Raw genomic sequence first — 26,030 nt, forward strand, 5'->3', positions numbered from 1 at the left:
CCTGGAAGTACTGGACGGCCGTTTCGTCCTGTTGCAGGACTCCTCCGCAGTGCGCATCCGCGATCCAACCTCGTGAGATTCGAACCCAGGACCTACCAGTTCGAATCTCCCCAGTGCGGGATCGTGGATGCGCACTGCTGAGGCGTCCAGCAACAGGACGAAACGGCCGTCCAGTGCTTCCAGGTTTTCCATGGTGGTCGAGCTTCAATTGACTCATGATTCCATTTATGAAGATACTAAATCCCCACAAAACCCCTTCTGACAATAATAATGATTATTTTCATTAATGGTATCTTACATATGTAGTACGATGAACACCAATCATATCACTCAGCCTTTAATCATAATCATGTTCAGAATCAACCATCTTTTTAACGTTATTATTATTGCTCTGTCGGCATTTTTTTTCTATCAGAAATAGACTATAAATTATTGTCTGAGATTTGTTTATCATTTTGTCAACATGTAAACATCTGTTCTTATGTTTTTGTCTCTAACTGATGAAAAATACAAAAACATTTTTTTTCGTGGGGGGTTATGTACTTTCAGTATCTCATGAACGATATATGTCTTGTGTTTTCCTTAAATAAAAAAAGAAGAATTTTTGTGAAAATAATTAGTTGTCATAATAATAATAATAATATTGTAAGCAAAGATGGATAGTGACTAGTAGTGGAATCCAGGACGCGCATTTCGTCCTAAATGGGACTCATCAGCTGGATGTACCTGCATCTCACAGTTGATGTCCACTCTGGGACTCGAACCCGGTACCTTTCGCCTCAAACGCGATCGCGTTAACCACTTAGCTACTGAGTCTTGATAGCCACTTGCTTGTGCGATAGGGTGAAGTTTTAAATTCACTTAGTATTGTATGTTTGCATCTTCCCATTAATGTTTAGGACTGCAACTGGTCAGTCTCTAATTGGCACATGTGCATACTATGTGTATTGCCTCGATGGTGTTTGAAGCGAAAGATACTGGGTCCGAGTCTCAGAGTGAACATCAACTCTGAGATGTAGGTACATCAAGCTGACGAGTCCCAAACAGGACGAAATGCACGTCCTGGATTCCACTGCCAGCCACTATCCATCTTTGCTTACCATACTTGTGAATTAAGGCTATATCGAGGCAATACTCACAGTATGCACATATGCCAATAAGAGACTGACTAGTTGCAGTTTTAAACATCAATGGGAAGATTCAAACAAACAATACTAAGTGAATTTAATAATAACAATATAAAAACTAAGTTTTATGCATTAATTCTCCTCTCCAAAGATGATTTATTATGGCGAATAGATCAACTGGCTTACTGAAGGTACTCATGAACTAGTACTTATAATTTTTCGACAAGTTACTAATACACAAGGTCAGTCAGATATATCGGTCCAAAGTTAAATGATAGGTAATGTGTACACATTATTGGTCAATATTTGACCTAAATAGATAGATATATATTATTGTTTGGGGATCTGAGTTACTTTTCTGAATGAGAATGATATATATTTACAAATGAGTTCGTGTATACATTTGACCTAATTAGTCAATATAGTTTCCTACTCATTGTTAGTTTTCTCATTCAGGTAGTTGGTAACGCTCACTTATTGGGAGTACGTGCATCAGCATTGGGAGTTGGAGGACTGACCGATACCAACTGCTAGTTAATTGTTTTTACAGGTTATTTAAATATTTGAATTATATATTTGGATGCCGGGTCAGTGATCTATCGGTTAAGTGCTCTGGCTCAAGACTGGTAGGTCCTGGGTTCGAATCTGGCAAGTGCGGCATAGTTGGATGCATATTGCTGAGGAGTCCCATAATAGGACGAAACGACCGTCAAGCAGTGCTTCCAGATTTTCTTTGGTGGTCTAGCTTCAGTTGACTCATGATTTCAACTATGAAAAATACTGAAATCTCCACAAAACCCCTTCTGAATATATTTTATAACTGTATAATATATATTTTCTTGTTTTACGTTTTCTTCTAATTAATTAATTACGTACATAAGCCACATTGTATATCCACGTGGTTATATTCAAAGCCATACCATTTATCACGATGTTTGATACTATAAAAGCAAATGACTTTTATTATCAGTTTTTTTCTCTCTACGTTCAATTGCGTTGTTATTCAAACAATCAATACATATACTGTGCCAGAAATAATTGGCTGGAAAGTTTTCTGCCCCGAGTATACTATTCCGTCTATTGTCTAGGGTCCGTAACTTTGACCAACTGCACATTTCGATTGAATCGATTAATCTTGAGCTGATGTTAGATCAACTCCTATTAATACGTTAGTACTCATACCTATTCCCAGTCTCCAGTTTGATAGAAGACAATAGCCAATCTTTTATTTTTATATATCACACTCCTAGCATCTATCTCCACATTTATGTTCATCTACAAACATACCGAACTATATCCCACTATAAAACAGAAAGTCATAGTTATGTACAAACAGGCTGAAAGCAGAAGTAAGACCAGTCAAACTGTAAATAGTCATTAGGGGTTTAATTAGGAAAAATAAAAAAGTATGTTAATAGTTACAAATCAAACGAAAGTCAACAATAAATGGAACATAGAAACATAGTAGTTCAGGTATTTATTATCTATAAGAATAATACTTCATAAAGTAATGTTGGTTGATGGCTAGCAGTGGAATCCGAGACGCAAGTCTCACCCTACTTGAGATTCATCGGATGGATGTAACTTCATCTCAGAGTTGATATTTACTCCGATACTCGAAACTAGTACCATTCGTTTCAAACTCCATCATGTTATTTACTCGGCTACTGAATTCTGGTGGCCACCCGTTTGTGCAATGAAGTGAAGTCTTAATGCATTTTGTATTGTTTATTTGAAACTTCCCATTGATGCACAGGACTGCAGTTAACCAGTTTCTTATTAGCATATGCGCATCCTGTATGGATTGTCTCGAAATTGCCTTAGGTCATAACCATATATACCAATAAGAGGCTGATCAATTGCAGTCCTAAACAAAAATGGGAAGATTCAAACAAACAATACAAAATGAATTAATTTCTGAAATACTTTCAAGAGTTACCATTTATTCAATATTCTCTCCACCACAACATGTAGAAACCTTAAAATTGTAGTCCAATGAAATTTCAACTAGAAAATATATTCTGGTGAATAAAATTTCCTTGATAACCATTTCAATATGAAATACAGTTGGGTCACATTATTAAAGTGAACCGATTAAATACATTTCAGACAATGATCTAATGATCAAATTGAAGGTTAAGGAGGACATAGATAATGATAGATTCACTTACTAAGCCATTATAATCAATAGTAGAAAAGAAATCAGATTAGTTATTTCACAATTAGAAAATTGCAGATATTTACGATCATCATCATCATCATCATCATCATCATCATCATCATCATCATCATCATCATCATCATCATCATCATCATCATCATCATCATCATCATCATCATCATCATCATCATCATCATCATCATCATCATCATCATCATCATCATCATCATCATCATCATCATCATCATCATCATCATCATCATCATCATCATCATCATCATCATCATCATCATCATCATCATCATCATCATCATCATCATCATCATCATCATCATCATCATAGTCATTGTCTACTGGTGTATTGTTCGGTAACATTTAACTGACAGTGATATGTGCAAATAGTGGGCACATATTGCTGATTGAATCTGTTATGAACATACTTAACAATGAAAAGTGTAGCGACGTGTAGAGAGACAGGACAGCATCTGAGAAATTATTCTAGTGAGTTTTATACTAGACCAATGAATTAGTACAATTCCACGAGTTTTCTTCATTTTGGAAATGTAAACTAATATTTTCTAACATATTCCACATGCATGTCCAAACCAACTCCATCTCACTGATGAATTTCTAGCGAATCTGTTACATAAATCTCAACATCATATTGTTTAGTGAATCGAGTGATGAACAGTTCGTATGGATATCTATTGTGGATTGGAGAGATTGATTGTTGAATGATTATTCCGTGTGTCTCAATAGCTTTCCAACATTAAATTCGATCATAATCAATCAGGAACACCACAGTCTAATTCGTGTGAGCTGTCGATTTATTTCCAAAACACTGGTCTCTTCTATGACGTTGACTGTCTTTGTGGACAAAGATTTCCTCTCATTTATTGTTTATGACGACTCTGTAGTACCGAAATAGATAGACTGTAGTATTGGAGCACTCAATACTGGTTCCTCACTTCCACTGATATCACACTTCGATTTTCAATATAATAAGACATTTGCTTAACCCAATGCTCATCACATTCCAATCTACAGTCATGCTATAATAGACTTATCATAAACACCAATCTTGACCAGTAGTTAATATCTACTGTGCTAATCAAAGAGATAATCCTGAGTTATCGACTAGTTCTCGCTACAGCATTGATTAATATCAGTGCCAATATGGAGGTCAGAAGTGGTGGATTACAACATACCGAGACACAGTACCATTGATTCATCAACAAATAGAGCACACATAATACATGCTAATAGCTAACTTTATTATAACCAATACAAAAACCAGCGAACTGACCGCTTCAAAAATCTAGATGAATTTCATCACGAACTGACATCAGCTAAATAATACACTGTCAATGATCAAACCAAACTAAATAATGCAACATTGCAAGAATACACTAATTTGAAAATATGTCAAGTCATTCAGTGGCTATGTCACAGCACACGTTCACAACATCATACAGGATTCATGACAACACAGATTTACAGATAAATATAAACATCCTGTCAACTTGCATGTATGTGATATCCATTCACAATACTATATATGGATTTCAGCGACGTCTCCACAAAATACTTGATAAAAGTCAATGCGGCTGTAACCAATAATCCATGACACTGTCATAACACAACCAATGAGCTAATTACACACCAAATGTCAATATAGACACATCGAATGCATCACTACACCAAAGGATCTGCAAATTATATACACGAGATGACTATGGTTTCTGTCATTTACATACTCAATTCATTCAGTTTTCCATTCTATCGAATAGGTTTCAACATCTTATCTGTCATCTGATTTTAGTCTAAACTGCATGTGACTACTCGTGTTTGAAAATGCTTAACAAATCTAGTCAGTGGTGAATAACTTCAATAAAATATTCTGCTAAACAGAGTATGTGATGTGTCATTGACAATGAGAGATCTTGCCAACAGACATGAATGGACTGTGAGAGATCGAATTTAATCATGTCATTTGTTCGTCAATTAAATTAAATAAAAATAAACCTTCCTCATACTCAGTATGTATTAAAAACAGTCTCTTCTATTCTCATAAATGATACCACCAAGAATGAGACAGTGTCGAAAATTTCTGTAATGAAGTGTGGCAACCGCAAAATATACACAATCACTCACATTATTCAAATAACATGCAGTAACAAATGAGACTGGATAAATGTGAAACACACAACACTTGAAAGCACAATACCAATCATTCATGAGTAATTCACAATTATAAGCAATGTCTACCATTGATTAACTGCAGCCTAACGTTGAGATGGATTCCATGTGTGACAGATTACTGCGTAATCCAAACCGATATGTCGTCTACATTTATTTTATGCATATACACTACCACTTACTGTGGTTGAAGAATTACGATTCACTAAGCTGAAGAAAGCACCCTCATATTAAAGGGGATTGACATTAGAAAACAAACAACCGTTTATGAATAATCCTTTAGCAAAGATAACTGGAAAATATCCATAATCATTAACATTATTCGAATAACCAGTAGTGACAAATGACGATGAATGAATGTGAAACATTCAACACTTTGAAGCACAATACCAATCATTCGTGAGTAATTCATGATTATGAGTGATATCCATCATTGATTAATTGAAGTCTGACGTTCGGACGTGTTACAGGTGTGATAGATTACTGTGTGAGCCCAACCGATATGCTGTCTAAATTTATTTTATACATATACACTACCACTCACTGTGGCAGCGTCCAAATATTCATTACAACTCAGCGTAAGGATACATCTCTCAAAATGCAGCAGAATCTCAATCATCCACTCACACAAACATACATAATTGTGTTCATATCTGCAAACATGCCTGAATATATACAACCATGAAATCGTATTATTCACTTACATCGCTTTCCATTCAGTGTGATGAAGGAGAATTCCTCAACAATACTCACCTACTACTCATTAAATAACCACTTACTAATTCGATTTATTGTATGATATTATTACTTCTCTGATAAAGTAGTGTGGTGAATTGAAAATATTTGTGTGTATCTCGATATATACAAGTGTGGTAAATGTACATTTGGACCTAATATCTACTTATGAATTCGATATTCAATCGTGCATGTGAGGGTTTGAAGAGTGGTAGTGAGAAGGAAGCTCTAATGACAAGCACAGAAGTGTCTAGATGTTTGATCTACATACTAAGCCAGTGACATCTAAACCGTTTCTTAGCAAAGAAGGCAAAATCTTGAATAATCGTGTGCTTCCTGAAAGAAAATATATTTGGCATAATAGGTTCAACTGTGGGAATGAAGATAAATCGAACTCTATGAAACAGATCACTTGGAGAGAGAACAGTAAGATTGAACTCACTCAAATGAACGTATTGATATTTTCACTCTGTCTCTCATCTAGGTGCACATACTAATATTTACAATGAATTAATGAATATCATATTACCTGAATCCGTTTTTATCTATTGTGACTCAATACTCAAGTAGATGGATAACTGGGATTTCTGGTTATAGGTTCAATGTCGGTCTGTTATTGTGAACGTCAATTGTGGGAAGAGGTTTGCCTATTTACCAACGTTCATGAAACACACAAACGTTAGAGTATTCAGATCTAATGATGAATGCAACTGTTAAACTACTACAATCTCCACAAGCATCTGTTCAGATAGTAATCAGATATCACATTGATTTGGTTTAGTGTATAATATACCACTATCCATCCACTGCATCTCATAACTTGTTTTGCAACAAACCAGTATTTCTACAGTTCTTTCAAGTGAAACCGTAGATAATCTGATAAATGTTGCTCCCAATTCATGAATTCAGGTCATTGTAAGCATAGTGTAGAAACACTTTGACATACAGTGGATAAAGTCTATAGAAGCATTTGATGTTAAATTCACTCAGCCACCTGTCGTGTTTATTTTTCTCAGATTACCATCGACACAATTATGAAGTCACAATCTAATCTAACTCATGATCATGAGGTTGGATTTTGTCGAATGTTTACTACAGGACAGGATACGACACAACACTTACTTACTTACTTACTTACGCCTGTTACTCCCAATGGAGCATAGGCCGCCGACCAGCTTTCTCCAACCCACTCTGTCCTGGGCCTTCCTTTCTAGTTCTTTCCAGTTCTTGTTCATTCTTCTCATGTCTGTCTCTATTTCTCGGCGTAATGTGTTCTTTGGTCTTCCTCTTCTCCTTCGACCTTCAGGATTCCATGTGAGGGCTTGTCTTGTGACACAATTGGGTGATTTCCTCAAAGTGTGCCCAATCCACTTCCAGCGCTTCTTCCTGATTTCTTCCTCCGCTGGAATCTGATTTGTTGTCTCCCACAGTAACTTGTTGCTGATAGTGTCTGGCCATCGGATCCGAAGTATCTTGCGTAGACAGCTGTTAATAAACACTTGTATCTTCTGGATGATGGCTTTCGTAGTTCTCCACGTCTCTGCCCCATACAGAAGAACTGTCTTGACATTTGTATTGAAAATTCTAACCTTGGTGTTGGTTGACAATTGTTTTGAGCTCCAGTTGTTTTTCAGCTGTAGGTATGCTGCTCTTGCTTTGCCGATCCGCGCCCTCACATCTGCATCTGATCCACCGTGTTCATCAATGATGCTGTCCAGATATGTAAAGATTTCCACATCCTCCAAAGCTTCTCCGTCAAGTGTAATTGGATTGGTGCATATTGTATTGTATCGGAGAGTCTTGCTTTTCCCTTTGTTTATATTGAGACCTACTGCTGCTGAGGCTGCTGCTACACTGGTCGTTTTCTCCTGCATTTGTTGTTGCGTTTGTGATAGAAGAGCCAGATCATCCGCGAAGTCTAAATCGTCAAGCTGCATCCTGCCTGTCCACCGTATCCCGTGCTTTCCTCCAGATGTTGACGTCTCCATAATCCAGTCGATCACCAGGAGAAAGAGAAAGGGTGAGAGTAGGCAACCTTGCCTAACACCGGTCTTTACCTCGAACGAGTCGGTGAGTTGTCCTCCGTGGACGATTTGGCAGTTTAGTCCATCATAGGAGTTCCGTATGATGTTGACTATCTTCTCAGGCACGCCGTAGTGTCGAAGAAGCTTCCATAGTGTCGTCCTGTCCACGCTATCAAATGCCTTCTCGTAGTCGATGAAGTTGATGTACAGTGATGAATTCCACTCGATTGATTGTTCCACAATGATACGTAGAGTTGCGATTTGATCTGTGCACGATCTATCCTTACGAAATCCAGCTTGTTGATCTCGAAGTTGAGCGTCCACGGAATCCTTCATCCTGTTTAACAATACTCTGTTGAAGACTTTTCCTGGTATTGAGAGGAGAGTGATGCCCCTGTAGTTGTCGCACTTGCTGAGATCGCCTTTCTTTGGTATCTTGATGAGAAGTCCTTCTTTCCAGTCTGTTGGTACATGTTCTTCGTCCCAAATCTTACTGAAGAGGATATGGAGTATCTTGGCAGTTGCTGCTACATTTGCTTTCAGTGCCTCTGCCGGGATGTTGTCTGGTCCCGCTGCTTTGCCACTCTTGATTTGTCTAATGGCCATGCTGATCTCTTCAATTGTTGGTGGGCCAACATCGATTGGGAGGTCCGTGGGTGCTGCTTCGATGTTGGGTGGGTTCAGTGGAGCTGGTCGATTCAAGAGTTCCTTGAAGTGTTCTACCCACCTGTTTCGTTGTTCTTCAATATCGTTGATTACTTTGCCTTCCTTGTTTTTCACTGGTCTTTCTGGTTGACGGTAATTTCCAGCAAGTTTCTTTGTTGTATCATACAGTTGTCTCATGTTTCCCTCTCTTGCAGCCTTTTCCGCTGTCATCGCTAAATCTTCCACATATTTACGTTTGTCGGTCCTGATGCTCCTCTTCACTTGCTTGTTTGCCTCTGTGTATTCGGCTTGTGCCTTGGCTTTTTCTGCTCTTGTTCGGCTGATATTGATTGCTACCTTCTTGTTCCTCCTTGCTTCAATTTTATCCAGTGTACCAAAAGTGATCCATTCCTTGTGATGGTGCTTCTTTTGGCCCAGAACCTCCTGATATGTTGAAACGATTGCCTCCTTGATACCTTTCCAGCTGCTCTCTATGGTGGTTCCCTCTCCATTGAGTAGGTCATGAAAGGCCTCGAACCTGTTGCTGAGGGCTATGTTAAATTCGTTGAGTTTGTCAGCATCTCGAAGAAAGGCCGTGTTAAACTTTTGTGATGTTGTCCGCGCCATTGTCCAGTGCTTCTTGAGTTTTAGTTTCATCTTGGCGACCAGCAAATGGTGATCGGATGCTATATCAGCTCCTCTTCTGGTTCTCACATCCTCCATCGTCCTCCTGAACTTTTTGTTGATGCAGACATGGTCGATTTGATTTTGTGTAGTGTGATCCGGTGAAATCCAAGTGGCTTTGTGTATGTTTTTGTGTGGGAATATGGTGCCACCTATGACCAGTTTATTGAAGGCACATAGGTTTGCAAATCTCTCACCGTTTTCGTTCCTTCCTCCCAGTCCATGTTGTCCCATGATGTCTTCGTATCCAGTGTTGTCCTTTCCAACCTTGGCATTGAAATCTCCCATCAGAATGGTCAAGTCCTTGGTTGGGCACTTCTCGAAGATTGACTGCAGCCTATCGTAGAATCGGTTTTTAGCGTCTTCCTCGTAGTCGTTGGTCGGCGCATAGCATTGGACGATGTTCATTGTAATGCCCTCTCTCTTTGTTTTGAAGGAGGCTTTGATGATCCTCGGTCCATGAGATTCCCATCCTATAAGTGCATTTTGTGCTTTTCTAGACAGCATCAGTGCCACTCCTTGTGTATGTGGGGCATTTTCTTCTTCATGACCGGAGTATAACAGAAGTTCCCCTGAAGACAGTCGTTGTTGTCCAACCTGCGTCCAATGTGTTTCACTGATTCCAAGCACTTCCAGGTTGTATTTCCTCATTTCCGCAGAAATTTGGAAGACTCTGCCGGTCTCCCACATTGTCCGGACATTCCATGTACCTATAAAAATTGTCGCTCTGGTTGTAAGAAGGTGCATCGGCCTCATGACTTCCGAAGGAACTCGGCTTTCATCATGAGATGTCATTTTTCCTTCTACTCCTAGGGCAGAGTTTGAATGGTTTGAATGATTTTTTCTGGTTAGCGTTTTTTTAGCGAGTTGATTTTCTACGGGATGGGGTCGTTAACCCCATGCCCAACCCTCCTCCTTTACCCGGGCTTGGGACCGGCAGTAGCCCCTGGAGGAGCTACAGGCGGAGTATACGACACAACAGGACAAGTGAATATTCATTAATAATATTGTCCTTTTAAATGAGATAGTATTGTGAGAGTTTGTGCTCATCTCAGACAGTTTGTAGAGTGATGAAGTTGTCGATTGACCGTATTTCAACATTATGAAAATATATCCAGTTTTGTTATCGTTTATGAAGTAGCCACTCCGGTTGACAAGTGTTTTATGAACAGTCGTCAATGTCCTGTCTTCACTATAATTGTCTAGAGTTATTTGGGAGAGTCTCACTATATTTTGTTTACTGAATTTATAAAAATGAATCACTTTTGTGAATGTTCTGAGCTCAGTTTATCAAGTGAATTCAAGTTAAGCTACTTTGATATCATCACAAGTGAAATATACAGTGAACAGCTGATTGTGAACTTGATACTTGTGAATTGTCGTTGATGTAACAAAGTTCACCGTTAATTGTCCAACTCGATTACCTACACCTATTACATTTGATGTATCATAGGCCACTAATCAAGATACTCTAACCAACTCTGTCCTGAGTTGTCTTTTCTAGTTGTTTCCGATTGTTATTTATCTTTCTTATGTCTTCCTCCATTTCTCGATGCAATGTGTTCTTGAGTGTACCACTTTTCTTTTTCAGTTGAGGATTCCAAGATAGGGCTTGTCTCATGTTACAATTCGATTCTTTTTCAGAATGTATGTTCTATACACCTCCATCATCTATTCCCTATTTTGTTAATCTGCATTCCGTAGAAATTTAATCTCATTATTCTATTTATATTAGATCATAAGGAAGAATAATTTTTGTGTAATTTTTTTATGTTTAAAAATTGAATTCCTTTTCAATTCATGTTTTCATTATCTCGTCACTGTAGCGTTTTTCTGTTATTGAACAAGAACAACATATTCAAAAAAATTGTTTAAATAAACAAAAGAGTCTTAGTGAATAGGTATAGAGATCATGAATAATAATAATAATAAGCTAAGATGGACGGTGGACAGCTGTGGAATCCAGGACGCGTGTTTCGTTCTATTTGGGACTCGTCAGCTTGATGTACCTACATCTCAGAGTTGATGTTCACTCTAGAACTCGAACCAAGTAATTTGTCGCTTCATACGTTATCCCATTATCCACTCAGCTACTGAATCCTGATAACCGCTTGCTTATGCGATGGGGTAAAGTTTTAAATTCACTTGGTATTGTTTGTTTTAATCTTCCCATTGATGTTTAGGATTGTAATTGATCAGTCTCTTATTGGCATATGTGTATACTGTGTGTATTGCTTGTGCACAAGCAAGTGGCTTTCAAGACTCAATAGCTGAGTAGATAACGCGATGGCGTTTGAAGTGAAAGGTACTGTGTTCGAGTCCCAGAGTGAACATCAACCCTGAGATTCAGGTACATTCAGTTGACGAGTTCCAAATAGGACGAAACGCGCGTCAAACTGGATTCCACTGCTAGCTATTATCCATCTTTCTATTTTGTGTTTAATTTATGGTAATCAATATTATTGTTTTAATTTTTGTAATCAGTTATGGTCATGAAGGTAATGTTCGAGAAGTTTTTTTTAGTTTTTGAACAAGAATGATATAAGACAAGTGCAATACAGGACAATTATCATCATAGAAGAATGATATCGTATTAATTTCTGTATCTTGACAGGGTTAAGATGAATATCATGGGAATTTTATGAAGCAACGTTTACTTACCCCTAATTGCATGTATTTATCGGAAGGAGTGGTATACTAATCACTGATTCTGGGATTTCTTCTTTTATATATCTGTAAAAATAAATGAGAGAAAGGTAGGGACAAACGTCACATACAAACATATGTTTGTGGTTGTCATGTCTAAAGACAGTTGATTAATATCACGAGTAAAGTCAGCAATCAAAATCTGAATTTGAATTTGATTTATTTTGAGTCTATTCTTCGCTCCATTGGTTAGTGTCTCTGCCTATTACTCATCTAATCATCATTATTAACTTTGAGCCGACTCAGTTAAGTTCCCGCTTGTCCATCATTCGTAAGCTTCTTTCTATATTGTGATTTCAGTCTAAAAGTCAACAACCAACTTCAACTATGTTCATATTCTTAACAGAAGTGGTTCATATACAGACACACTGGACCACACCTCAATACATCTTACCATACCATGAAATGAAAAATAAAGATTCTACACAAACTACACAAAGTGGCATTTAATAGGGGAGACGGTGAGTAAAAGACTGGCAACAAATTAGGAACAGTAAGTCGGATGATAGGTTAAATGTAAACTTATGATAAAAGGGATACATAGACAAAGTAATCTAGTTACTTAATAGTGATATAATAAGAGTATATATAATAATAATCTAGTTCTGGGAGTTACCATTCCTTCAATCTTCGATACGAGATAACATCAGATTACGACTATATTAGACAACTTCTGCAGTTATATTCCGATTGCCTTGCAAACATTTAAATACAGAGGAGTATTTATGTTAAACATTGAGCCTAAGACGGTCCTGGGTACAAGTCCCGCATGCAGGATTGTAGATGCGCACTATTAAGGAGTTTCATACTAGGACAAAACGGCTATCCAGTGCTTCCAGGTATTCAATAGTGGTTTATCACTAAACGACTCATGAATTCAACTATTGAAATTCTGAAATTGTAAAACATTTATCAATAGTTTGTAAGTGAAATGAAAGCTTATCATTAGAACAATATGAAAATATCATTGTTGGGGCGATCCTGAAAATTTCTCGCAATAGAAATGACAAGCTTAGGGAACATTAAGAAGCATTTCATCCAATCAGCGTTTGATTAGAAGTTTTGCTAGAAATATCTCGAAAATGAAAAAGTCAAATATGGAGTTTCAGCTTGGCTGATTACTATACTGCTACTATGCTTAGTAGCATTCCAGAATTTTCAGGAAAACTCAAGGACTTCTAAAATACTATAAAAACCCTATATTTTCTGTACATGAAGGAACCTTTGGAGTAAAGTGCTTCTCGTATAGTTTATGTCTTTTCTCTCGTGTTAAAGTCGTTGTGTAGTTCTAGCTTGTGGGTTACGAGACTAGCTTAGGATCCGAGTATACCGTTCAATCAGCAAGACTTATCAATGATAAACTAGAATATTGAATAAAAGAAAATCTAGAAAATCGTAGAAAATTTCAAGAAAATTCATAATAACAGTAATAATAAGGTAAATTTGAAAAGTTTTATACCTTAAGGCATTTACCAGAAGGAGAGAAGTAATTCGTTCAAATTAAGAATTGTCTAATTCAACTGGATAAAAAACTATATAAAATTACTAAAATCTCCACAAAACCCCCTTCTGATAATCATCATATACTCACTAGTGACTGGCTCCATGAGGTATTGCTTGGAGTTCTAGTGAGAAGCAGTGACCAGTGGAGTACAACCAGATCTGTTGGGAGATATCAACTCACTGAAGACATTGGTGAACGGTAGCTCAAACTTCGTGGATCGGTTGAAGTTAGACATTAACACCGTTGGATGCCAGCCGGCTCAGTGGTCTAGTGGTTAAGTGCTCGCGCGCGAGACTGATAGGTCCTGGGTTCAGATCTCGTGAGGCGGGATCGTGGATGCGCACTGCTGAGGAGTCCCATAATAGGACGAAACGGTCGTCCAGTGCTTCTAGGTTTTCGATGGTGGTCTAGCTTTAATTGACTCATGATTTCAACTATTGAAATTACTAACATTTTTTAAAAAAAAACTACAAAAGTTAAAAATTATATAACAAACTAAATTCGAAATGAAACTTCCAAGATAAATCTATTTGGTAATAGTTTTTGGTCTAAAAAGATTGTCTTAGATTAAAAGTGAATTAATTTACAAAAGACTGGTACATGAAATCGGTAACTATGATTTGCATGATGCAAGTAAAGGAGACAAAGATTATAGATGGGAATATTTTACAGAATAAAAATCCGACTGATGATTATGTTTGAAAACATTGATTTTTAAATCCATGGGAAGATTAAAACAAACAATACTAAGTGAATTTAAAACTTCACCCCATTGCACAAGCAAGTGGCTATCAGGACTCAGTAGCTGAGTGGATAATGCGATAAAGTGCGAAGCGAAAGGTACTGGGTTCGAGTCCCAGAGTGAACATCAACTCTGAGATGCAGGTACATTCAGTTGACGAGTCCCTAATAAGACGAAACCCACGTCCTGGATTCCACTGCTAGCCACTATCCATCTTTGCTTATAGTGCTTGTGAATTAAGGTATATCGAGGCAATACGCACAGTATGCACATATTGCCAATTAGAGACTGACCAGTTGCAGTCCTAAACATCAATGGGAAGATTCAAACAAGTGATACTAGTGAATTGACTTTTACATGTTTTTTTCATAGAAAAACACTGACTGATTTTCAGATTTGAATGAATGAAATTGAGTGGTACCTGATATTAAATGGTCATATCGAGGTATTATGAGCGAACAGGGATAGTATATAATGAATGGTAATAATCATGAAGTTAGTGGATGAAAATAGTTTAAAATATTATAAACTTAAACTACGATAACCAACAAACGATTCCAATTTATTGAATAATATAATGAGGTCTATAATTAAGTTATAACCATAAAGGTTCTTTTGTTTATTCTGCTTAGCGTTTTTATCAAGGTTGTTTTCTATGAGATGAAGTTTTTGACCTCATACTCAACCCTCCTCCTTTACCCGGGATCGGAACCGACAGTAACCCTAAAAGAGCTGAAAGCGGAGCAGATGTCGAAATGATGAATAGCGATTGTGGACAACTGGAAGGAGTTGTTCACGACAGAGTTCGATGGAGACTGCTGGTGGAGAGCCTATGCTCCTCCACGAAAGGTAACAGGAGTAGGTAAGTAAGAAATTTCTTTGGGCGTTAAATATTTGGAAGTGTATAATAGCATTAATAAAAACTGTATAATTGTGCCATTATTTACGATACATAGTCCATTACTAGATGACAGCGTTAACTAGGAAACAAGTATCCATTCTACGGATCTATTAGTTCTGATGACATTATGATGAATAGGAAATAATGCACTTTCGAGTGAACATTAACTTTGAGATGCAGGTACAACTAACTGAGGAGTCCCAAATAGGACGAAACGCGCATCCTGGATTCCACTGCAAGCCACTATCCATCTTCGCTTAAAATGATACTTTATTTACTTACACCTGTTGCCCCTCGTGGAGGAGAATAGGCCGTACACCAGTATTCTCCATCCAACCCTGTCCTGAGCAAACCTTTCCAGTTAACATTTATCCTTTTCATATCTGTTTCTATTTCCATGCGTAATGTGTTGTTTGGCCTTCCACTTTTCTGTTTCCCTCTCGGATTCCAAGTTAGGGTTGCCTCGTGATGCATTTGGGTGCTTTCGTCAATCTGTGTCCTATTCACTGACAACTTTATTTCCTAATTTCCTCTTCAGTTGGAAGCTGGTTCGTCCTCTCCCATAAAACGCTTTTACTACAGGTGGGAGTGATATTTTGTGGCCATCAGCTCACAATGAAGTCCGCCACACTCGCTCATTTATCCGATAGTCAGATTAGATAACACCTCAGTAAACAGACTATTACTTCCACACAGTTTGAATTTATGAATCACTCACACATCAGTATCGAGCAAAATCCTGACCGCACATCGACAGCAATAGGTAACTACAATAGAGAGATAATTGCTCCACAAGTTCAACAGAACTGAGTCATAAGTCTGTGATACATTTACAATAATTTGGGAAAGGTAAAACACACAACAATTATTTCTATGTAAAACAGAAGCATACACTTAGAGAAATTTAAGAAGATAATAGTTTGAGTATTCGGTGATTATACAACAATGCGATAACTGTTAATAGCACCGTTCGGAAAGTTCTCTTTTGTTTAGTATTTATCACGAAATAGAAACTTCATAAAATGGTGCTTAGAGATCATGGAAGACAATGGAAGTGAAATAGCAACCATTCTGATAAACCATCGACGACTTCATCGGTCTCATATGTTCACAGACGACGATGATAATGACAACGACGACGAAAACATGTACTACACTTAAACCACAACCATATGTTATTCATTACACTGTCAGTCAACTGACAGTCACAAAAATATTCAATACTCGTCTATGACGGAAACCCTGTTCAACCGACTATGCATATTCTGTGTACCCTATTGCTAACTCATACCAGAATTGGAAACATTATTTTGCAAATCAACAACAAATAAGGGTGATTACGCAATATATCATGTACAACATCGAATTGTACCAGAACAATTTGTAATTTTTTGAATTCAATATGAAACAACGACTGATTAGTCAGAAATCCTTCCATCTTCACTCCGAATTATACTACTTATATACGTTGTGAGCGACACGAATTGAATAGAGTCAATCTGTTTCTATTCCTAACTGATCATAGAGCCTTAAAGGACTAGTGCAGTCTCAAATCCCATTTAAAGAACTAGGGTTAGTGATAGTGTTAAAAACCCTTCGTAATGAGAAAGAGTCTTGTCAAGAACTGACTGACCAGAATAATCAGTACACCCTTTCAAATTCTTCTCTGCAAGTAAAAGTATTTCCATAGACAAGACTTACGACTTGTTAAGGTGGAAGCTGAGACCCTTCAAAATACATGGGCACTGTTATTGAACTGTCACGACAAACAATTCACGTGGAAATCAGTAACTGAACAGCCTTCACATTCCACACTCGACACATGCAACACTCAATATCCGTAACCAAAAGCATGGTCGTTTGTCACTTTCCAAAATAATAAGATGCAACCGATCAAAAATAAAACTCATGTTCAATGATTTGAGAAGTAACGTCAATAACTGATCAACTTAAACAACCATATGAATGGAATGACAGACAAATCACATTATAATGAAACTCGGATATGACTGACAAAGCACATGTGTAATTACAGATTGAAGTATTACTAATTAGGGGAGATCATATATTCAACAACAATGAAGTAATGTAAATATCAGATGTATGATAAGTGTGAACAGTGATTACTTCAAATTCTTCATCTAGTAAAAATATATGACTATGAATAGTGATGTTTGGTCGGTGATAAGCTATTATTATTATTATTATTATTATTATTATTATTATTATTATTATTATTATTATCAATTAACGATGATTGTAGTATCAGTTAGATAGATTTTCGAACTTGCTAGTGTTAGTTAATCAATCAGTTAGTCAATCAGTCAGTCTGACGACCTGTTAGTTAGTGAGTGATCGAAGTGTGAATTAACTGGCGTTGAGGATTGGTAGCTTGCTGTTGTTTAAATTAGAGAGATTACAAATACGATGAACAGATTAAACGTCTAGATTGGAAATGCCGATGACTAATGAGAATGAATGGAAACTTGGAAATAAATGATAATGAATGAGCTGGGAGATTAGGAGTACAAGATGTGTAAATGTGTAAACAATTATTTAGGATTTATTAATAAGGCAATAGAAGATATTTATTTATATTTACTAATGAATAAACATTAATATAAGTGGTGTGGTGTGTAGGCGACATGATTGATTAAGTATCCATATTCAACAACAATGTGTAAAACTGAACATGATTGGTGTCTGTCCAATGGGATTGTAAATACATTGAACGATATTTTCGTCTTTGATATGAGTGATTTGTGAATTGATAGTCCATTTGGTATTTCTATATGTATTGAATCAACTTGTTGTGATGTATATAAATATGAAAGTATAAGACCGAGAATCGAGAACAGGATCTATCTGACATTCAATACAGATCACAATGTGTTGCTGGATACATCGATTTTCACGTGTTATATGTACACTGATCAATAGTCAGATTTGAAACAGACTGAATTGAGTGTCAGTTGATACTAAGTAAACAATAGGAAAGGGTTTTATCGAACTTTTCTATACTATAAACACGAACAGAATTGACGAACTAATAAAACCAATTTACCGAGTGTTGTACGATCAAGTATTTCTTACGACCATACTCTTCAATTTTGTGTTCAGCATTCTATCGAATATCGGAATTGTTGATGGAAAGAGAGAATTCAGATATATTTAGTATGATGTGTGTGTGTTTCAATTTGTTGACCGTTCGTATTTGAATGTAATCTGTTAATGGGAACATTAAAGTTGAATGAAAGCAGTGGTCTTAACACTCATTCGTCTTAATCAAATGTAAGATTGGCAAAATGATGCTTCAACTGAATGTAATATATATTTAGATTGAGAGAGAGAGAGAGGAAGTAGATAGACTATGTAGGTGATGCAACAATACTTGGATTAGATCAGTAGTAGTTAATGAATCGAGAAATATGTAGTCCTGTAAGCAATTGGACACTGGTGTTGACATGATTCACCACCTTCAACCTCTATTCTCGTCAATCAGGCGTGCATTCAACAACTTTACATTTTGATACAAATTTTACAGATTTCAAATTAAGAAAACACTATCACTAACCCTAGTTCTTTAAATGGGATTTGAGACTGCACTAGTCCTTTAAGGCTCTATGATCAGTTAGGAATAGAAACAGATTGACTCTATTCAATTCGTGTCGCTCACAACGTATATAAGTAGTATAATTCGGAGTGAAGATGGAAGGATTTCTGACTAATCAGTCGTTGTTTCATATTGAATTCAAAAAATTACAAATTGTTCTGGTACAATTCGATGTTGTACATGATATATTGCGTAATCACCCTTATTTGTTGTTGATTTGCAAAATAATGTTTCCAATTCTGGTATGAGTTAGCAATAGGGTACACAGAATATGCATAGTCAGTTGAACAGGGTTTCCGTCATAGACGAGTATTGAATATTTTTGTGACTGTCAGTTGACTGACAGTGTAATGAATAACATATGGTTGTGGTTTAAGTGTAGTACATGTTTTCGTCGTCGTTGTCATTATCATCGTCGTCTGTGAACATATGAGACCGATGAAGTCGTCGATGGTTTATCAGAATGGTTGCTATTTCACTTCCATTGTCTTCCATGATCTCTAAGCACCATTTTATGAAGTTTCTATTTCGTGATAAATACTAAACAAAAGAGAACTTTCCGAACGGTGCTATTAACAGTTATCGCATTGTTGTATAATCACCGAATACTCAAACTATTATCTTCTTAAATTTCTCTAAGTGTATGCTTCTGTTTTACATAGAAATAATTGTTGTGTGTTTTACCTTTCCCAAATTATTGTAAATGTATCACAGACTTATGACTCAGTTCTGTTGAACTTGTGGAGCAATTATCTCTCTATTGTAGTTACCTATTGCTGTCGATGTGCGGTCAGGATTTTGCTCGATACTGATGTGTGAGTGATTCATAAATTCAAACTGTGTGGAAGTAATAGTCTGTTTACTGAGGTGTTATCTAATCTGACTATCGGATAAATGAGCGAGTGTGGCGGACTTCATTGTGAGGTGATGGCCACAAAATGTCACTCTCGCCTGTTATCTCATATTTATCGTGTTATTGGTTTGTCGAAGGACACTGGAAGTAGATAGACTGTTTAGGCGATGCAATCAATACTTGGATTAGATCATTAGTAGTAAATGAATCGACAAAATAAGTAGTCCTGTAAGAATTCGACACTGATGCTGACATGATTCACCACCTTCAACCTCTCCTCTCGTCAATCATTCGTACACTCACCCCATTAAATCGGCTGGTCAATGTTACTGAACAGATTGTGACATTAATACAGAAGAATGGCGTTTTCGTAGTGGCAATGAAGTAGGAAATCAAAAGTCATCCTGTCGACAATCATTATATGTATCATTATAACAAATAGTTTCATGTGGTAGTCACCACTACCGATCGCTCACATCCCAATCACCATCATGATGATGATGATTTCGATGTTGCTGTTTCGAATGAACATGGGTACTAGTCGGAGTTGCTAGCGTATGCTAATTAATCAACCAGTAATTCAGTCAGTCAGTCAATCAGCCAATGAGTTAGTTAGTCAATCATTCAATCAGGTAAACAAATAATCGGTATGATTTACTCCAGTTTTTGATGTTGTTGACAAGTTCAAACATTGAATTTGTTCACATGTACTCAGGAAGTTGCATTCACTCACCGAATGGATTTTCAATGTCCACCTGTGAAGTTGTCGATGTATATTCCATTTTCATTATATCTTAACTTATTTCCAGTTAATCTATGCGTTCTAGAACTTGACATTTTGATAAAAAGTCTACAGATTTGAAATTACCAAAATTCATTTTATAGAAAAACACTAATACATATTTTTGAAGGTGAGGCTACTCATCGTCATTGGAAATTACATAGATGTGTAAATTAGTGTATTTGTGATACATCAGCTAATAGGTTTACTCATATAGCACTCAGTGCGATAAATGGTAGGTAGCAGATTAATTGAGACCATTGTACAATGGAAAATATTGAAGAACATCAATGTGTTATTCTTTCAACTTTGTGATTATTATTATTCCTTACTGGTGGATTCTAACCAATTGAAGCTCCATATAAATATCAACAATCACTATGAATGATGGTCGTGCATTATCAAAACATCAATCACACTAGAAATATAAACCATTGAAAGAGAAATTCATCGTACGAAGATCAGGCACTCACAGTGAGACCAAATGACTATGGTTTGAATATTCGGTCATTGACGAGGTGTTGATTTCCAGGACGGAATAATTGTCTAATACTACCCGATTTCTACTGGTTCATTTCACTTTCATTGTTTTACCAACTTGTTAAATATGAATGATGATGTGAAACCATATAAAATCCAATGAAGCAATAAGAATAGTAGGTGAGAAGCATCCATCAACGTGCATTGCCAAACATCTAGATTAAACAGGGCTTTAGTGGTGTCGGTGCAAAAGTGGTAAATGTCGTATACTAACGTTTATTGAAGCCTTAACCTTACGAATATTCAAACCACCTTTATGTATTCAATAACCGTTTGTTCACACATTAAACCTACCCTCATTTTATATTAACTATGAAATAGCTTACTATTATCATTAATCTATTAAACTATCTACCATTATTTCTACCAACCATATGAGTTTCTTTAATTTGGTCAGTGGTCCGTTGATTTAATGAAACACTTCCCAACATTGTGTTTACCTCTGGAAGTGACACAATTATATCCTCCTATTCATTGAGTTATCATAGCCATTGAACTCGAAATTTATTACTGATTGTTAGAATTGTTTATGGAACCCAGAATAAAAGTGGAAAATATAAATCAAAAGGATTAGCTTATTGCTTTTAGTGTTGTTACTCACCAGCTGATTCTGTCTGGTGAGGTAAGTCCTATGTCAACAAATTTCTATGCTTAGAAATCTCGAATGGATCATCACAGTACAACAGCCTGGTTGTACTCTCAATGTACCAACTACTGTTGGACAGCCAATAGTATTTCACTGTCAATATTAATTCTTGACAAAAATTTAATTCTAACCATACAAATCTGTACAAATCATTTGAACAGACAACAATCATTCTAGCCATTTCCAACTCTTTATATTCTTGAATTATACGAACAAGATGATTTTGCTACAAAGCAGAACTTTGATATTATTGATACTTTTAGCTGGTGAATATCTTACCACTGCTTACGAGTTATGTTGAGTTATTCAATTGATGACTTGACTTTCAAATTCCTCATGTAATTGTTCCATGTTTTATTTATCTCCTTTGAATAGAAACAAAATGTCCGTAATTCTTTAATCTTATTCTGTCAATCCGAATATCATATTAATATTTCAATGATAACCTAATATTATTAAGTAAGCGTGAGATAGTGAGATTTGTAAAACAATGTAGTATCTTAGAATTTCTATGTTATATGTATATAAATAGCTCCCTAAATTGAGGAACTACCACTTCGAGTTACAATGTATTTGCATAGATCAACATTGGATTTCATTTATTCGTTATCTCAGTGACATTCCTATGTCGATTATCAAATGAACGGTGTCGCACATATATTTGCGACTCTACGGACTATTGTCGAACAACCAATTGGATAAAACTCATCAATATACAACAAACAACACGACTATCAGATGGCTTTTGACAATTCAGATAGCAGATTATAATGGAATCTTGTTAGAAAATTTGGTATATCTGAGAAGATCATCAACATCAAAAGCAATTGATACGATGGACTACACTGCAAGGTGGTGCATCAAGGACTGCAGACAGACACATTCCAATTGAGGATCGCCTGTCAGACAAGATTGTTCACTCTTCACTTTTCTCTTTCTTCTTGTGGTTGACTGGATTATGAAGACCTCCATTGTATCTCAAAGTGTTTCTTCATTGTGCTTACAATGACTTGACTTCATAAAATGGGAGCGACATATAGCAGATTATCTACGGTTTCACTTGACAGAACTGTAGAAATACTTGTTTGTTCTAAAACAAGTCATGAGGTGCAGTCGATGGATCAAGTGATCTGTTTCATAGAGTTCGATTTATCTTCATTCCCACAGTTGAACCTATTATGCCAAATATATTTTCTTTCAGGAAGCACACGATTATTCAAGATTTTGCCTTCTTTGCTAAGAAACGGTTTAGATGTCACTGGCTTAGTATGTAGATCAAACATCTAGACACTTCTGTGCTTGTCATTAGAGCTTCCTTCTCACTACCACTCTTCAAACCCTCACATGCACGATTGAATATCGAATTCATAAGTAGATATTAGGTCCAAATGTACATTTACCACACTTGTATATATCGAAATACACACAAATATTTCCAATTCACCACACTACTTTGTCAGAGAAGTAATAATATCATACAATAAATCGAATTAGTAAGTGGTTATTTAATGAGTAGTATGTTAGCATTGTTGAGGAATTCTCCTTCATCACACTGAATGAAACACGATGGAAGTGAATAATACGATTTCATGGTTGTATATATTCAGGCATGTTTGCAGATATGAACACAATTATGTATGTTTGTGTGAGTGGCTGAGTGAGATTTGTAGGAAATTTGATAGAAATGTGAATGAATAATTTCTACTGGTTGGGTCGTAATAAGTAGTATAATGAGTGTAGTCCTTTATGATTTGGTCATTGTTGATTAGATAGAATATATCCAATGCAAATGGATGATTCATACTACTGATGTTCGTAGATACCAATAAACATCAAATGATACATTTAATTTGAAATTTGTAAAATGGTGTATGGAATTGAGGTAGACAGTATTTTTTCTAATTGTGCTGCATTATCACGCGGGCTGAGCGCAAGAAACGTTTCGAACAGTTTCGAATATTTGGACGCTGCCACAGTGAGTGGTAGTGTATATGAATAAAATAAATTTAGACAACATATCGGTTGGGCTTACACAGTTATCTATCACACCTGGAACACATCTCAACGTCAGGCTGCAGTTAATCAATGGTGAACATGGCTCATAATCATGAATTGCTCACGAATGATTGGTATTGTACTTCAAAGTGTTGAATGTTTCACATTCATTCATCGTCATTTCTCACTACAGGTTATTCGAATAATGTCAGTGATTATGGATATTTTCCAGTTATCTTTGCTAAAGGATTATTCATAAACGGTTGTTTGTTTTCTAATGTCAATCCCCTTTAATATGAGGGTGCTTTCTTCAGCTTAGTAAATCGTAATTCTTCATTCTGTTCTTATGAAAATCGATTGTCAATGTGTATTATCACTGTCTTATTATGGTTGAGACCGAGAGAATGAACCTGAATAAACTAACAGTTGGATAGATTGTAAATAGAAATGTTTTGTGACAGGTTTGTTTTAAAAAGAAATCTATGGTATATTGCATAAACTCAAATGATTATAACATAAATAAGAATGAATGATTGTAAATATAAGTAGTATGATGAGTACATTCTATAATGAATTGAATACGTGTATTTCGGTAAAATTTGTGACTATGAACAGTAATGGTATATTGTTTACATGTTACCTATATCAACTATGGCAACATGGACCGATGCGTATATGTGGGAATATGAAACAACTATATGATACAACGAAGAAATTGGTAGGGAGATAAAGCAAACCAGAGAGACCAGTCAAGGACAAAGAAGGAAAGACAATCACTGAGATTCAAGATCAGAGGAAAAGATGGGCAGAATACTTCGAGGAACTGCTGAATAGACCAGCCCCATTGAACCCACCGGACATCGAAGCAGCACACACTAACCTTCCTATAGATGTCACTCCACCAACGATCGAAGAAGTCAAGATGGCCATCAGACAAATCAAAAGTGGGAAGGCGGCAGGACCTGACAATATACCAGCAGAAGCACTGAAGTCAGACATTGAAGTAACTGCAAATATGCTGCACCTTCTATTCAAGAAGATTTGGGAAGAGGAACAAGTGCCAACGGACTGGAAAGAAGGATATCTCACCAAAATACCAAAGAAAGGAGATCTGAGCAAATGTGAGAACTACAGAGGCATCAGTTTTTTATCAGTACCAGGAAAAGTTTTCAACAGAGTGCTGCTGAATTGGATGAAAGACGCAGTAGACGTCGAACTTAGAGATCATCAGTCTGGATTCCGTAAGGATAGGTCGTGCACAGACCAGATTGCGACACTACGGATCATCGGTGAACAATCAGTTGAATGGAACTCATCACTATACGTCAACTTCATTGACTATGAGAAGGCGTTTGATAGCGTGGATAGGAGAACATTATGGAAACTTCTTCGACACTATGGAGTTCCTGAAAAGATTGTCAACATTATCCAAAACTCATACGATGGACTACTGTACAAAGTCATGCATGGAAGACAGCTGACAGATGCATTTCCAGTAAGGACCGGAGTCAGACAAGGCTGTCTACTCTCCCCATTCCTCTTCCTTCTAGTGATTGACTGGATTATGAAGAATTCGACATCTGACGGGAAATACGGAATACAATGGACTTCTCAGAATCAATTAGATGATTTGGACTTCGCAGATGACCTAGCCCTCCTCTCTCATACACACGAACAAATGCAGATAATAACAACAAATGTAGCAGCAGCCTCCGCATCGATTGACCTCCACATTCACAAAGGAAAGAGCAAGATTCTCAAATGCAACACGGAAAACACCAACCCAATCACACTTGATGGCGAAACTCTGGAAAAGGTGAAGGCGAGGACTGGCAAAGCAAGGGCAGCATTTCTACAGTTGAAGAACATGTGGAACTCAAAACAACTCTCAACCAATTTCAAGGTCAGAATCTTTAATACGAACGTCAAGACAGTCCTACTGTATGGAGCTAAAATGTGGAGAACTACTACGACCATCATCAGGAAGGTACAAGTATTTATAAACAGTTGTCTACGCAAAATACTCAACATCCATTGGCCGGATACTATCAGCAACAGCGTTTTATGGGAGAGGACAAACCAGCTTCCAGCTGAAGAGGAAATTAGGAAAAGACGTTTGAAGTGGATCGGACATACATTAAGGAAGTCACCAATGTGCATTACAAGGCAATCCC

This window comes from Schistosoma mansoni, chromosome 3, assembly GCF_000237925.1.
Source record: "Schistosoma mansoni strain Puerto Rico chromosome 3, complete genome".
NCBI classification, from domain to species: Eukaryota; Metazoa; Platyhelminthes; class Trematoda; order Strigeidida; family Schistosomatidae; genus Schistosoma; species Schistosoma mansoni.